This window comes from Eulemur rufifrons, chromosome 15 (assembly GCF_041146395.1).
Source record: "Eulemur rufifrons isolate Redbay chromosome 15, OSU_ERuf_1, whole genome shotgun sequence".
Taxonomy (NCBI): domain Eukaryota; kingdom Metazoa; phylum Chordata; class Mammalia; order Primates; family Lemuridae; genus Eulemur; species Eulemur rufifrons.
Window position 1 is genome coordinate 64,720,295 of NC_090997.1, and position 13,169 is coordinate 64,733,463.

The 13,169-nt window shown below is 43.2% G+C and overlaps 1 protein-coding gene across 1 annotated transcript in view; it reads right to left on the bottom strand.

Moving 5' to 3' along the window:
- The window catches only part of FYN (FYN proto-oncogene, Src family tyrosine kinase), a 195,974-nt gene that overhangs the window by 163,530 nt on the left and 19,275 nt on the right, over positions 1–13,169 (bottom strand). Inside the window, exon 2 of the mRNA XM_069487473.1 lies at positions 7,209–7,248. The gene's annotated coding sequence lies outside the window, so the exon portion shown is untranslated. The remainder of the gene's footprint in view (positions 1–7,208; positions 7,249–13,169) is intronic.

Below are 13,169 nucleotides of genomic sequence, written 5' to 3' on the forward strand. Positions count from 1 at the left end.
TGACCGAATGACCATACCTGAGGGCAGTAACACCACAGAAGAGCACCATCGACCTGGAGGGAGGTCCCTGGCACAGAGCTTTGCATGTTTTCATCAAGATGTGCTTATAGAGTTCAAAAATAATTCACAGAGATTTTACAAGATTTCAATAGGTTGGAATGACAGCCACAGCTGACCAAAACAACACACAACCCCGCCCCTCGATTAACAGAGATAAAATCCTCCTTTTATTTGTAAAAAATCAGTGCGTGTGTGTGTGTGTGTGTGTGTGTGTGTGTGTGTGTAGAAGGGTGTCATCACCTGTCTCATACCCGCCAATCTGCTCAGCTGGGACAACTCACCCTGTTTACAAGTTCTGCCAGTGACAGGCTCTGGTGGGTAAGGCTCTAGGCCATGGACACTCAGAATCATACCAGACTCTGACTTCAGACCAGGGTTTCCTTTTACTCTTTGGGCTCAAGCTCCTGTCTTGGGCCTTAGCCCATTTTAGTAGTTGACAAGGCCCTTCCCACCTCTAAAAGCTCAAGATTCCTTGTCATTACAAAAACCTCAGTCTGAGAAAGACAACAGGCATGGCCTTGCCTGTTCTGAGGCCCAGAAGAAGAGATTAGTTCTTCCATCCTGCAAATGGCCTCTTTCAGGAAAACTAAATGGACTGAAGTAATGAATGAAACAAGTGATTGCATGCTTTATGTTTTAGTAAATGAAAAAAAAAATACAGAAATTCCCAAATACAAGGTGTCGTGGGCAGAAAAATGCCCCCCCCCCCCCAGAATATTCATTTCCTAATCCCTACAACCTGTAAATGTTACCATATATGGCAAAGATGTGATATAGTTAAGGATCTGGAGAGGAAGAGCTTATCCTGGATTAGCTGGCAGGCTCTTGAAGCCAGCACAGGTGTCCTTATAAGAAGGCTGGGAAGGAGACCTGACAGAGACTCAGAGGAGAAGGCAGTGTGAAGGCAGAGAGGGGAGTGATGTGGCCACAAGTCAAGGGACACCTGCAGCCACCAGGCCTGGAAGAGGTAAGCAACAGATTCTCCTCAGAGCCCTTGGAGGTCGTGTGGGCCTGCTGACACTGTGATATTGGACTTCTGGCTTCTAAAACAGTATAAATCTCTGTTGTTTTAAGCCACTAAGTTTATGGTAATTTGTTTGGCAGCCACAGCAAATTCATAAAGGTGGTTTTCTGCTTAAATAAAATTTCGTTATGGGCTAAAAGTGAGCAGTAATAACTTTAAGGGAAAAGCTTGAATTTTATGTATTTTCATGGCCTATCCCATAGCAGTCTCAGAACAAGTGCAGCTCTGCTCTTAAAAGTGTTTAGAGGCAGTCACAAAAAACATCTTTTAAGACATTCTTCACACATACTGTATTAATAGTCTCTCCTTCATATGTGATTTCAGCAGACAATAAGTCTATGCAAGGCAGACAAGCAAATGATTCCAACCTCTGCCCAGCCAGCCTGGCTGCGGCGAAGCAGATTATGCAGTATCTGAAGGCTACAGGAGAAAGCCTCCACGTAAAACAAATGCCACAAAGTATGTAGGTGAGAGCTCGTCCTGATTCTCTGTTGCATCGTGGGCAGCATTTCCCCCCACTCTCTCCTGGCAACATTCAGCTCTTGCCTCATGGAATGATGAACGCTACTGAGATGAGACCTATAACAAAACGGTCCCCAAGCCCAGGAACCAGGGGTGGAAAGAGAATGAGTGTCTCACAAGCTTCCCCTACTCCCACCACCCACAGAATGCCACCCTGGAAGTCACTGTCACACTGTCACAGGGGGACCATGTCGCAGTTAAAGAGATGATTCTCTTCATAGGTTTCTAATTGCTCCTTGAGAAAAATATCACTACTACTTTTGAAACCAAAAATAAGAAAGTTCTTTTAAGTTCAGTGAAGACAAAATGAAAGATGTGTATAAAATTCCAATTAAATTACATGAGGCTGATAGTAATTCACTTGTCTTCTGCTCTACTGAGCTTCAGGACAAGAAAGCATCCACCTGGAGCAGAAAGAGAAGGGGCTTTGAGTCTGAGATGTACCTTTGGATCTTGCCACTCCTAGATATTAGTCCTAGGACAAATCACTTCGCTTCTGTTGAGCTTCATTTTCCTCAAATGCAAAATGGGGCAAATGAATATGATAACATGTGGCCTAGTACAGTGGCTGGCCCATGAGTGTTCATTAATGTTCAAGGAATGAATGAATGAACTGTTCTATATCCAGGACTAAACAAGCCACCCCAAATTTTTCAACTCTTTCCTTGAATCACAATGAAAATATCGTTATCTGTAGCTCTTCTAGATCAGTTATCAATATCTTCCTGAGTTTATAATGTCTAGGAAGAAAGACTTCTTTTTATCTTAGAAATTCAAATTGGCAGAGGACATGTTTTTTCTTCTTAGACAGTAGCATTTAGTTTTACAATCCAGAGATTTATGTAAAAGAAAGTTGGTCAGTTATTATGGATGATGCATAACAACTATTTTTGGTCTAAGACTAAAATGTTTGCCTTTCAGTCTGAAACAGAACTTTAAGCACGTTCCTTCCCCCTAAACACATATACTTGCTCTCACTCTCTCTCTTTCTCTTTCCCCAACTCAAAGCCATTCTCATTTCCTGATCCCCAGTCACCGGGCAAGTGGGCTGTGCGAAACATGACCCTTACTCAGAGATACCCTGAGGCTGGGGTCATTCCATAGCCTGATCACCAGCAGAAGGGGTCCCTCTGTGTGTGAGGTTAAGGCAGGGGGATGGAGAATGTCTGCCAACTTGGCCTCCTATACGTACTGGGCTGGCAGCCCTAACGACACGCATCAGGGAGGGCCTACAGGACAACTCCATCTGCACATGGGAGCTGCCTTCTCCCGTCCCCATTGGTTGACAGACCACAGCACCTGGCACCCCTTCCCTCTACTCAGGAAGCAATGGCTTCCTCAGATGGCAGGGAGTGGTGTTTACACTGTTCTTCTCTTACTCCTCTTCACCCACCTCCCTCAAGCAATCAGCACACCTCCCTAAAGCAATCAGCACACACACAGGCAGGGGGTGCACCCCAAACCAACCGCCACCCCGATTTACACTGGAGCCACATCCTCAAGCCATCCCAGCAACCAGCATCTTGAAGCCTGGGATACTACATAAGCACTCTGGACCTGCTGACCCCAGAAATCCTATTCCCTCCACTATAGAAAAAACTTGTATGAATTACATTTTCCACCTCTTAGCCAGCTGTGTAGGCATCACCTGCACATGCCTTTAAAGCTTGATTCCAGATGCAGCCTCGAATTTCCAACTCTCAACTGTTCAGAACTAGATTTTTTTCCCCACAAGACTATTAGCCCCACAATAAGAATCTAGGATATTTTTATCATTTCTCTTGGGACTTATTAAAACCAAAGAAACAGTGAAAAATGGAGCAACTTCCACATTTGTTCTATATTTATAGACCTACACTTTTCAAGAGACTCACTCAGAGGGGAAAAAAACAATTCTAAAGCAGATAGTAATTCTTCTTCTTACTTTTCTTTTTGAATGGCCATTTTTGTTTTGCAAGATCTCTGTGTCTGTCAAACAGGCAGTAGTGTTTATGGCCATATTTGTGGCCTGAATGAAGTTCTCTAAACCCTGCAAACAGATGGAATGGCAATATGGGAATTGTTGGTCTCACCGAAACTGCAGAAAAGGCAGGGGCCTCTCTCATGGCAGGCACTGAAAGACTTTTAATCACACTAGACAAAGGCCATCCAGGATGCATTAAAATCAAACCTTTCTACTCAGCCCTTTCATAGTAGTTATGACCAAAGTAGATGTTATTTTAATCAAATCCATTTAAATCATGATTTAAATTACTAAATGGAATGACTCAATTTAATCAGCTTTTTCTATTAAAAAAGCAAATTTTTATTCTGACATAACTTGATTATATAATTTTTAAAATTCAGATGAGTATGGGTTTCACTTCTAGAAGATACACTTTATATATTTAAAGCAGTGATTTATGGAAACCATACTCAGAAGTGGATTCCTCAAGAATTCCAGAAGATTCTGTAAAAAAAAAAAATTATTTTAATGTTTCCATTGTGCTCTCACTGCTTCTTCTTCTTTCATCTTTGGACTCTCTTTGCTTGCCCAGATTACTGCATTCTTAAGAATTATCTATTCATTTGTCTGCTTGAAATTTTGTACTTCTGGAGCGAAAGCCAAGAAGTGATTGTCTTATCTCCATATAATGTTATTAACAAGCATGGTTTCCACAGAGAAAATCCCTAGATGGAGAAGAGAAAGCATGTTTTCTGGGGTGCACAATAAGATTTTTTTTTTTTTTTTTACTTTGCCACCTACCAAAGTGGCTTTCACTGGCTCTTTTTATCCCTTAATTCAGTCATGTGTCATTCATTCACAGCTGCAGTCAACATTCTGCTAAGCCAGGCACTAAGCTTAGCACAGATAAGGATTCTGACCTGCCAAAGTTAGAGCTTGATAGGGAGCACCGTGATTTGATAGTTATTGTACAAATAACTGCACAACTACAATGATGGCTTTGAAGAAGTACTTGGTGATAGGGCAACCCCATCCAGACTGGGGGTTTGGGGAGTTGTCAAGGAAGATCTCTCTAGAAGGTGACATTGCTTTCTTACTACTTATCAAACATTTTAAAATAGGGCACACAAACATATTGTCTCAGATATGATATAAATTCCAAGTTAAGAGGAGGTATGAGAAAGAGAAGGCTCTGGACCCAGCAGAGCTGATTAGAATCCTAACTATAACTGTGGTGCCTTGGGCAACTGACCTGGTAAGGGACATGACTCCTTCACAGGATTGTCGTAAAGCATAATATACACCAGGCACTCCGTGTGTAGTTCAATAGACTATAGCCATTAATTAATACAGAACTTATGCCAACTTATCTTTGAGCTTTGACGTGTCAAAATAAAGCTAATTTTCCATACTGAGTTCTGTCTCTACGAAAATGTTCAACTAAAAGAGAAAACTCAAAAATCCATTTAAAAACAAACAGTATGACTTAAGCAATTTTTCTCCTCTCAGGTTGGCCAGCGGGTATCATTTACTTATACAATGGAGGCACGCCCTATACATACCAGATCCTTCTTGGCAGACACGTAAACAGGGGCAAAAAGAAAAGTTTGATACATCTGTGCTCAACAGCCTTCGATCAGCATTAGGAAAAGGTTCTGGAAGTGGAGCTTCTGAATTAGAGCTTTTCAAACAGTAAACTCCCCTAAGGCAGTTAAGTGTTTTTCAGGTCATTAACTACTTGACTGAGAGGGTACAGGCAGAGCCCTTTAGCGGCAGCTCTAATTCACTCCGTGCAAGAAGCATCTCCCCCCTGCTCAGCTTCTCTTCCTCTGGGTTTCCTCAGTACTTACAACCACCCACACGGCCGTGTCAGTCACACTTGTTGGTGCCTTTGTGCGACACTCACTGCTGCCTTCAGTCCCAATCCAGGGCTGGCTTTATCTAGCACATTTTAGACTGGTGGCCAACAGCCCTTTTTCTATTTTGGTACAAGACCCAAGTCAGAAAACAAAAAATATGTGTGGTTTGTGTTTTTAAGTTAAAAAATGAGTAATTTTACTTGGCCCTGGAAAAGGGACCACTTTACTAAGAAAAATGACTCAGAGAGGAGAAATGATTTGCCTAAGGTCTTACAGCCAGTTAGCAGCGAACTAAAGCAAGAATTTAACTCATCCCAGGCAGACCCCACCCCAGACTTACGGAGCCCTGTTGTTTACAGGGCTTTGGGCCCCTACTGAGCAGCCCTCCCCCTGCTGTGGTCATAGGATTCACTCAGCCTGAGTTGGACAGGGCAGGGCAAGTCACGCAGCCTGGGACTTTCCCCAGAAGCTCCAGCCTGCTGTGGGGTTGGCCTGGCCCAGGAGGGTCACAGGGTGCTGCCTCCCACGGGGGAGAGCCTTTGCCAACCCCTGGCTTCTACAGCCAAAACCTAAATGCATGGAGACTCTAAAAAGGCTACCCTTGCTTTGCCCTGACTAGAGCCTTTTTATTTCTCCAAGTCCCCCTGGTTTGTATGAGCTGAAAAGCCCACAACTGACAGTAGGTCACAGGTCATTCTGCAGAAGCTCGGGGCCTGTGTGGGGTCAAAGGTCAGGGGTTGCTCCTAATCATTCTAGAACAATGTTTCAGATAGTATACTTCCTCAACTTAAAACAAAGATGCACTGGCTGTATTCAAATGGCTCTGGTTCAGGGAGAACCTCTCTTGCACTCAAATCAAAATGAGAAATAACCCTAAGTCATTCTCAGATGAAGTGGCAGCCCCTGAGTGGCCAGGGAATTGAGGGACGTAACTCAGAACAGCTGAAAAATTACACCAAGGTAATGTGGTTGGGCAGAGCAATGAGGGGCATAACAGGACCCCCTGGGTGGCCAGTGAGATCTGGGTAAGTTCAGTAAGTAGGGAACCTAAGGCCCAGGAGAGAGAGAGAGAGGTGCGGGCAGAGAAGACTGAGCAAACATTTGCAGAAAGAGTGAATACATGGCTACTTCTTGTACCCTCTCCATCACAGAGCTTTCCTGGATAGCCCAGCCCTCAGCCTGAGCTTCCAGAGCCCCTTCTGCCAGCTCTATCCAACTGTAGCATAATTGCCTGAGTACCCGTCTGTCACGCTCACTTTTGTTTCAACAGAGTCCAGCATGGTGTCTAATACTCACTGGGTACCAAAAACATGTGAAGTGAATGAAAGAATGACTTGCTACACACTGACTGCAATTCAAAGGTACAACTAAAGCAGAGGTAGGCAGGCATCTGACAGTGGAGGAAGAAACAATGGACTAAAGGGAACCTCCCCCCGCCAGTTTGAAGATGGAGCACTCCCCATCCCTCACCAGCCCAAAGGCTCAACAGCGACAGGACAGCTGTTCCATTCTATTTCTGGGGTGGGGAGACATAACTTATAGCTAAAACATATGTTCCCATAATTAGCAGAATTGAGTGTTACAACTAAGGGAAGGGGGAAAGCAGTGGGTTCACCTAAGTGAGTTAAGATTTTCTTTCTATTCCATATACCAGTTTCATCTTCAACCTCCCTCTCAGAAACCTATGAAACTCAGAATTACAATCCCAAATTGAAAGTGGACTTCATCCTGGGTTGCCATGGAAAATGCTTTCTAATTCACAAGGCACATGCACTCAGTGCAAAACTTGTTCACTTACTTTTTCCACGTCTAGATCAGCATCCTGCTTCTTCAAAACACTGTAGAAGAAAAAAAAATAGTGAGGCATCAAAAGAGAACCACGTACTCTCTGCCTGTAAACCACCCACAAAGCACCACCATAGAATTTCCATTTGTTGCAGACAATCAATTTGCCTAGAAATTTTTTCTAGTTCACACACTTGTTACTAAGTCACAGTTGCCACAAACACCTGCCCGAAACTGCAAAGACCTGGCCCTGTACCACCAAAGGAAGCCAGCATGAGATTTTAACTTTCTGGAGCCAGAAAAGATAAAGATGGAGGCTTTGAGCATTTACACATACACACACACACACCCCTTCTTCAGAGTCTCTACAAGTCATCCACATTTGGGGCACATTAAAAATGAGTCTTCCACAGTCTTATTCAACTTACTTCTTACATTAAATCACCCTAGCCCCCAGCCCCTATCTGCTCTGCTTCCTATTTGACTGTGGGTGGGCCTCACTATCAAACAGCCTTCTGGGCATGGCCCCTGTTTCCCATGAGCTGGGGTTCCCCTCTGTGGGAGGTTTGCCAACCCACAGGCCCGCACCAACTTGTCCATGGAACTCCAGCTCCAGGATTACCCTAGAACCTTGCACCAAGCCCCCGGCAAGGCTGAGTGCTGATTCTGACGACACTCATGTTCACATCCCATTAATCTCACAGTGCCAGGAGCAGGATGGCAGATTTCCAGTCTGTTCATACACTCTGCCTACAACCTGCCAATACTATGATACCTCATGTGTTATTTGCAATTTTATCTGCTTGAATAAAGCTTCAGTTTTAATAAGGTGTCTAAAGAGAACAATAAAAATGGTTGAATGGAATTATGTTGACAACAATATGTTAAGGCAGAAAGTGAGAGGTTTGAGTTAAGGAATCTGAAAAAAAAAAAAAAGAAAAAGAAAGAAACAATTTTTCCTATCTTAGTAGAGACTTTTAACCTTTTTCAATGTGACTCTTAGTATCTTTCTTCCTAGTCCATGGTTTAAAACAGCTCCATTATAAATTCCCATTCCCACCAAAACCATCCCCCCAACACAAACAGAGAATTTTTATACTGTTTGAAAAGATGCATAATTAACAGTAACATCTTTGTTTTGTTTAATCAAAGATGACTCAAATGAAAGAAAGAAAAAATGACCATGGGGAAGAGAATTAGAAACTCATATATTGTTCTCTGCAGATGGGCATTCAAATCATGAACTCACTGCAGACAAGCAAGAGAACCACCATGGAGGCTAGAGGGAGAGAATGTGCTAACAATGATAAGCAGGCCACTACGGCCTGTCCCTTAGTGATGCATGTCACCCCCTCTTTTTCTGGCTTCTGAGACATGATGTCCTATCCCAACTAAGGAGACACTGCCAGGCAAGATATGCCTTTTCTTCTGGCTAACCCACTGGCGATCTAGACACTGCTGAGCTGTACAAAATGGGAATTCTCCTTGTCCAGAAATGTTAACGTGCTTCCCTACAATCAGAAGAGGGTAATTCAATACTATGAGACATTTTACCAAAGGGAATATATATTCAGTGGAAGTTTGACTTCCATTCTTGAACACTTCTGTAGAGGTTTAAGAAAGTTGTTTATTCTGATGTTTGGGTCACAACAAGGTATTTTCTATTTGAAAGGTGAAAGATTCTCTCATCTGCCACAGAAAGAGCACTTGGAGAATCATTACCCTTTTCCAATGCAGGAAAAGAACTTAATACTCCTCTCTCATGTACATTGCATAATTGCAACAACATAGGATGCACAATTCACAACAGATTCTGAATGAATGAGCCTTCATTCCACAGCACTTTAGCAACTGGTACCAAGAGGAAAACTAAAAACCCATTTGGAGCTGCTGACTCACTACTGCACAAGGAGTGTTATCCATCCATACATATAAACGGCATCATCCAATTTCTTTTTCAGGCTTACTGAGCAGATGGAGTTAACTAATAAAGACTATATATATATATACACGCTTCATTGTGCAGCCATAAACCAAAAGAAGGATACCGCAGCTTTAACTTCAAGGACTCCCAGCAAGATGGCTTGACATATTTTTAGGCATTGGCTCCATTGTTTCAATGATGATAAGTTTGGACACAACAGAATTGCCTAAAAGTAAAATTGACATGGCAACCCCATCTAGAATAAAGAGTGGCATTTGCTTTTAAAACCATGTATATCTTTCTTAAATAAAGGCTGTGTTTCTGAAAAGTTGGGAATACATAAGTTTTGACCATCGAGTATTTAAGTGAAAGAGACATTTTTTATTTAAATAACTCCTATATTAAAAATCATTTTTTAAAAAATTGACCAATTATTCTCCTAATTTATCTTTATTCTAAATCTTGTTTTTGAAAAATCCAGGTGTTAAGGTTTCCAAGGCAAGAGAGGCCCCTCCCACCCCACCCCCGTGTGTATCTACAGATAGATACATATATGTAGTTATACAGACATTTTATATAGTTGTCTATGTATTCAATTGTGGAATTTTGCACATTAGAGCATTTTCCATGCTTTTATTCTTCCCACTGAAGTGGTGCTGATGTTTTATTTGAGAAACATGAATGAAGTGACCTAGATACCCCAGTGGAAAAGGCTGATCCATAAATGTTGCGAACGTGTGGTCAACTGCAGAAATGGAAGCCAAAGGACATATCTCAGCCAAAAACGAACTACTCCCAACTGTTTAGATCAGATCAACCCTCCATCTTTGAGAGAATCAGAAATATCTACAAATACAACTGAGAAGTATTCAACTCTGAGCTGTCTCTTGATAAAGCCAACCCGCCAGCCCCCGCTGCTCTCTGTTTCCAAATGCCCATGGACATATTCCCCTGAACCTCACGACACGACAGTGCAGGCCGAGAGCGTAGCCGGTACACAGTCAAAGGAGCACTGGCCACATGCTCCGAGAATGGCAAGAGGCTTGGTGGTGCTGCAGGGCACAGTGGTGGCTAGGAGGATGGCAGGATGCTGGAGGCAGAAAGGTGGGGAACTGAGGCAGAGGCCAGACTGTGAGCGACAGAGTACACTAGCTAAGACGTCAGCGAGAGGTAGGGGCACACTTGTGCACTGCACTATTGTGTTTCCAACCTGCCTCTCTCTTGGGAAGGGGCAGAAAAAGAGATGCAGTCCCCAGTGTATGCCTGGCAGTGGGCTACGCACCATCATTCCAATCTCACCAACCCTGCTGGGTGAGTATAACTTTCTCCTAAGGGGCCTTCAGGGCCTAGCTAAAAACTGCTTTTTCAGTTTTGTTTTTCCTTTGCTGGCACTTCCAAGCAGGACTAAATTTCCTCTCTGCTGTGTTCCTACAGCACTTTGTGTGGGGCCTGTTTCATGTATCCCTGATAGTCTATCAGCTCATTGGTGGCACCGAGCTTGGCACCTGCAACACAGAGGGGTTGTGCCACCTCTGCTGAAGGAAGGGTGAACAGGGGTGGTGACAAGGAACTAGTGAACCTGTACTAAATCAAGACCACCCAACTCCCTCTTGCATTACAAGGTGCATGTGTTGGGGGGGTGGAGTGTATAAATCCAGAGTGTAACACACACCACACACAACACATACATACCCAGAAGATGATCTTCCTCTTTATGTTTAATCCTGTGTCTTTCGCTTTAAATAAATGATAGAGATCCAATCTGGAGATTATGCTATTATTTATAATATTACACAGCGATTCTTGTTATTTTAAAACATGTGACCGAGAAACTGAGATTCAGTATATTGGGGTCATAATCACGTTTCATAGAGGATGAAAGAGAGTTAAGGGCCATGATGAATCCAAGATTTAAATCATGGTTTGGGTTTTTCTTTGATTATTTTAAAAATGGGAGATAGAGAGAAAAAGGAGGTATACTTTTCTTTTGCCATAGTATCTTCTCTACTTCAAATTCAACTCTTTTTACTACTTGCAAAAGATTTAAAATATTCATTGACCTGCCAAAAAACATCTGTACATTGCTGGACACGTCCTCACGTACTCACATCTGAATGGCTTCTTTCTGCTCTAACGATCACAGCTCTGTTCAACCACAACTAAAGTGAGAACCTCGGAACCGTACGTGGTGTGATGTCAGTGGCAACTGAGGATGAGATAGCCATTTGACAGCAACTTCCACATCAAGCACGTCAACAGGGACAAGTGTTCCTTCGGTTATTCTTAACTTAGGATCCAAGGCACAAAAAAGACCAGGCAGGGCCAGACTCTGCTTAATTCCAAAGAAAGCTGAGACCCATAGAGAGTACACACAGAAGCTCCTCAATGCTCTCTGGCAGAGGGGCAGCCCCTGGCTCCCTGCCTGAAGCCCAGGAACAGGCCTACTCTCACAGGCTCACTGAGGCCTGTGCAGCTGCAGACAGACATGCAGTGTGTGGGACCATCCACACTCAGGGTCACCACAATCTCCTGTGTGCCCAACAGCTGGGTCAGGGCCCCGAGACAGGCCCCAGCTCAGACAAGGCTTTGTTGTGGGGTATTCCTCACGGACTCGTTTCCCCAGGAAAAATGTATTTTCCTCTAGCCGTTCATCTTGGCCCCAGACTAGCTCATTCTCCTTTGTCCTCCTGCATGTACAAATCTTCAAACAAGGTTAAAGAAGGTGGCAACTGCAATCTCTTCTGTCTTACCTGCCCCTAGTCAAGATGCACCGATAAGTGCACATTCAAAATGGTGAAGGACATAGAGCAGTGACAAGGTTGGTACTAGACAATGCCACCCCAGGGGCATCTTCAGCAACTGGCACCAAGGTGAACAAGGTAGAGGACAGCCGAGGTGGCCAGGGAAGGGCCTTGTGTCTCCCACACTGGGGACATGGCACAGGAATCAGCTAGTGTTGCATGCACTCTGTACTACTACCTCATTCCTACTTATTTTATACAAGTATTTATTTTGTCTCATTCAAAAGGTAATACATACTCATTGAAAATTTGGCAAATATGGAACCCGTTATGACACTGAAGCTTTTCCTTTTGGGTCAGTTTTTCTATGCACATATAAATGTCAACATCCTACCCCAGCACATCACAATGGAGAGCACACACGGCAACCAAAAAGGGGAGGGATTTTTTCTTATATATAAGAATGATGTACCTAGCACCACCAACTTCACGGTCTATTTCAGTTAGTAAGGTGTAACCTGTAGACCGGACCACCTAATCACGTCCCTCACCACTGACCTATGAATTACTCTCTAAAATACAGAATTTTGGTCCACGGCTAGGGAGGAAGCAGTTTGCTTGGAAACCAAGTTCTATCCCTAGCTTTTCTATTTATTAGCCCTGTGATTGGGTTGGAGCAGTTGCAGCAAGGTTACATATCAAAAAACCCACAGGGGCCAGGTAGGTAACAGAAATGAATACAGCAGGTGAGCTGTGGCAGGGGTGAGCTGAAGAACCCTGGCCCCTCCCCAGGGGACAGTCACAACACTGCACGGGCAGACTGTTATCATTAGAGAATGCAGGTTCAGTTCTGCCAGACTTTTCCCATTTTTTCAAGAGAAGCTGGAAATCCCAGTTTTCACATAAAACTGCCCAAATTTAAAAGTGATAGTTTACATTTTAAAAATGCACCGTGTGGCCCTACAAAACATAAATGAAGGTATAACCTAGCCCATAGAATGGTTTGCTATCTTTAGAAGTCATAAGATCTATGTCTCAGTTTCTCTTTCTGTTAAATGGGAAACTGACTATCTGCTTACCACTGGGGGTTATTTAAGAGCACAGAAGGGGTTTTTATTACCATTTAACAAAATAACCCAAACACATTCAGATGCACAAAACAGAGCAATGTATTCCCTCATTTAAACCATGGTTGATAGAAATAGGACTTGATGTTTTACAGAATTATTTGAAATGCATACTTGTGCACGTAGCTTCTAAATAAACAAACGAGGTAAGCTGTAGTAGACTTAGGAGACGAGGGTGTGAC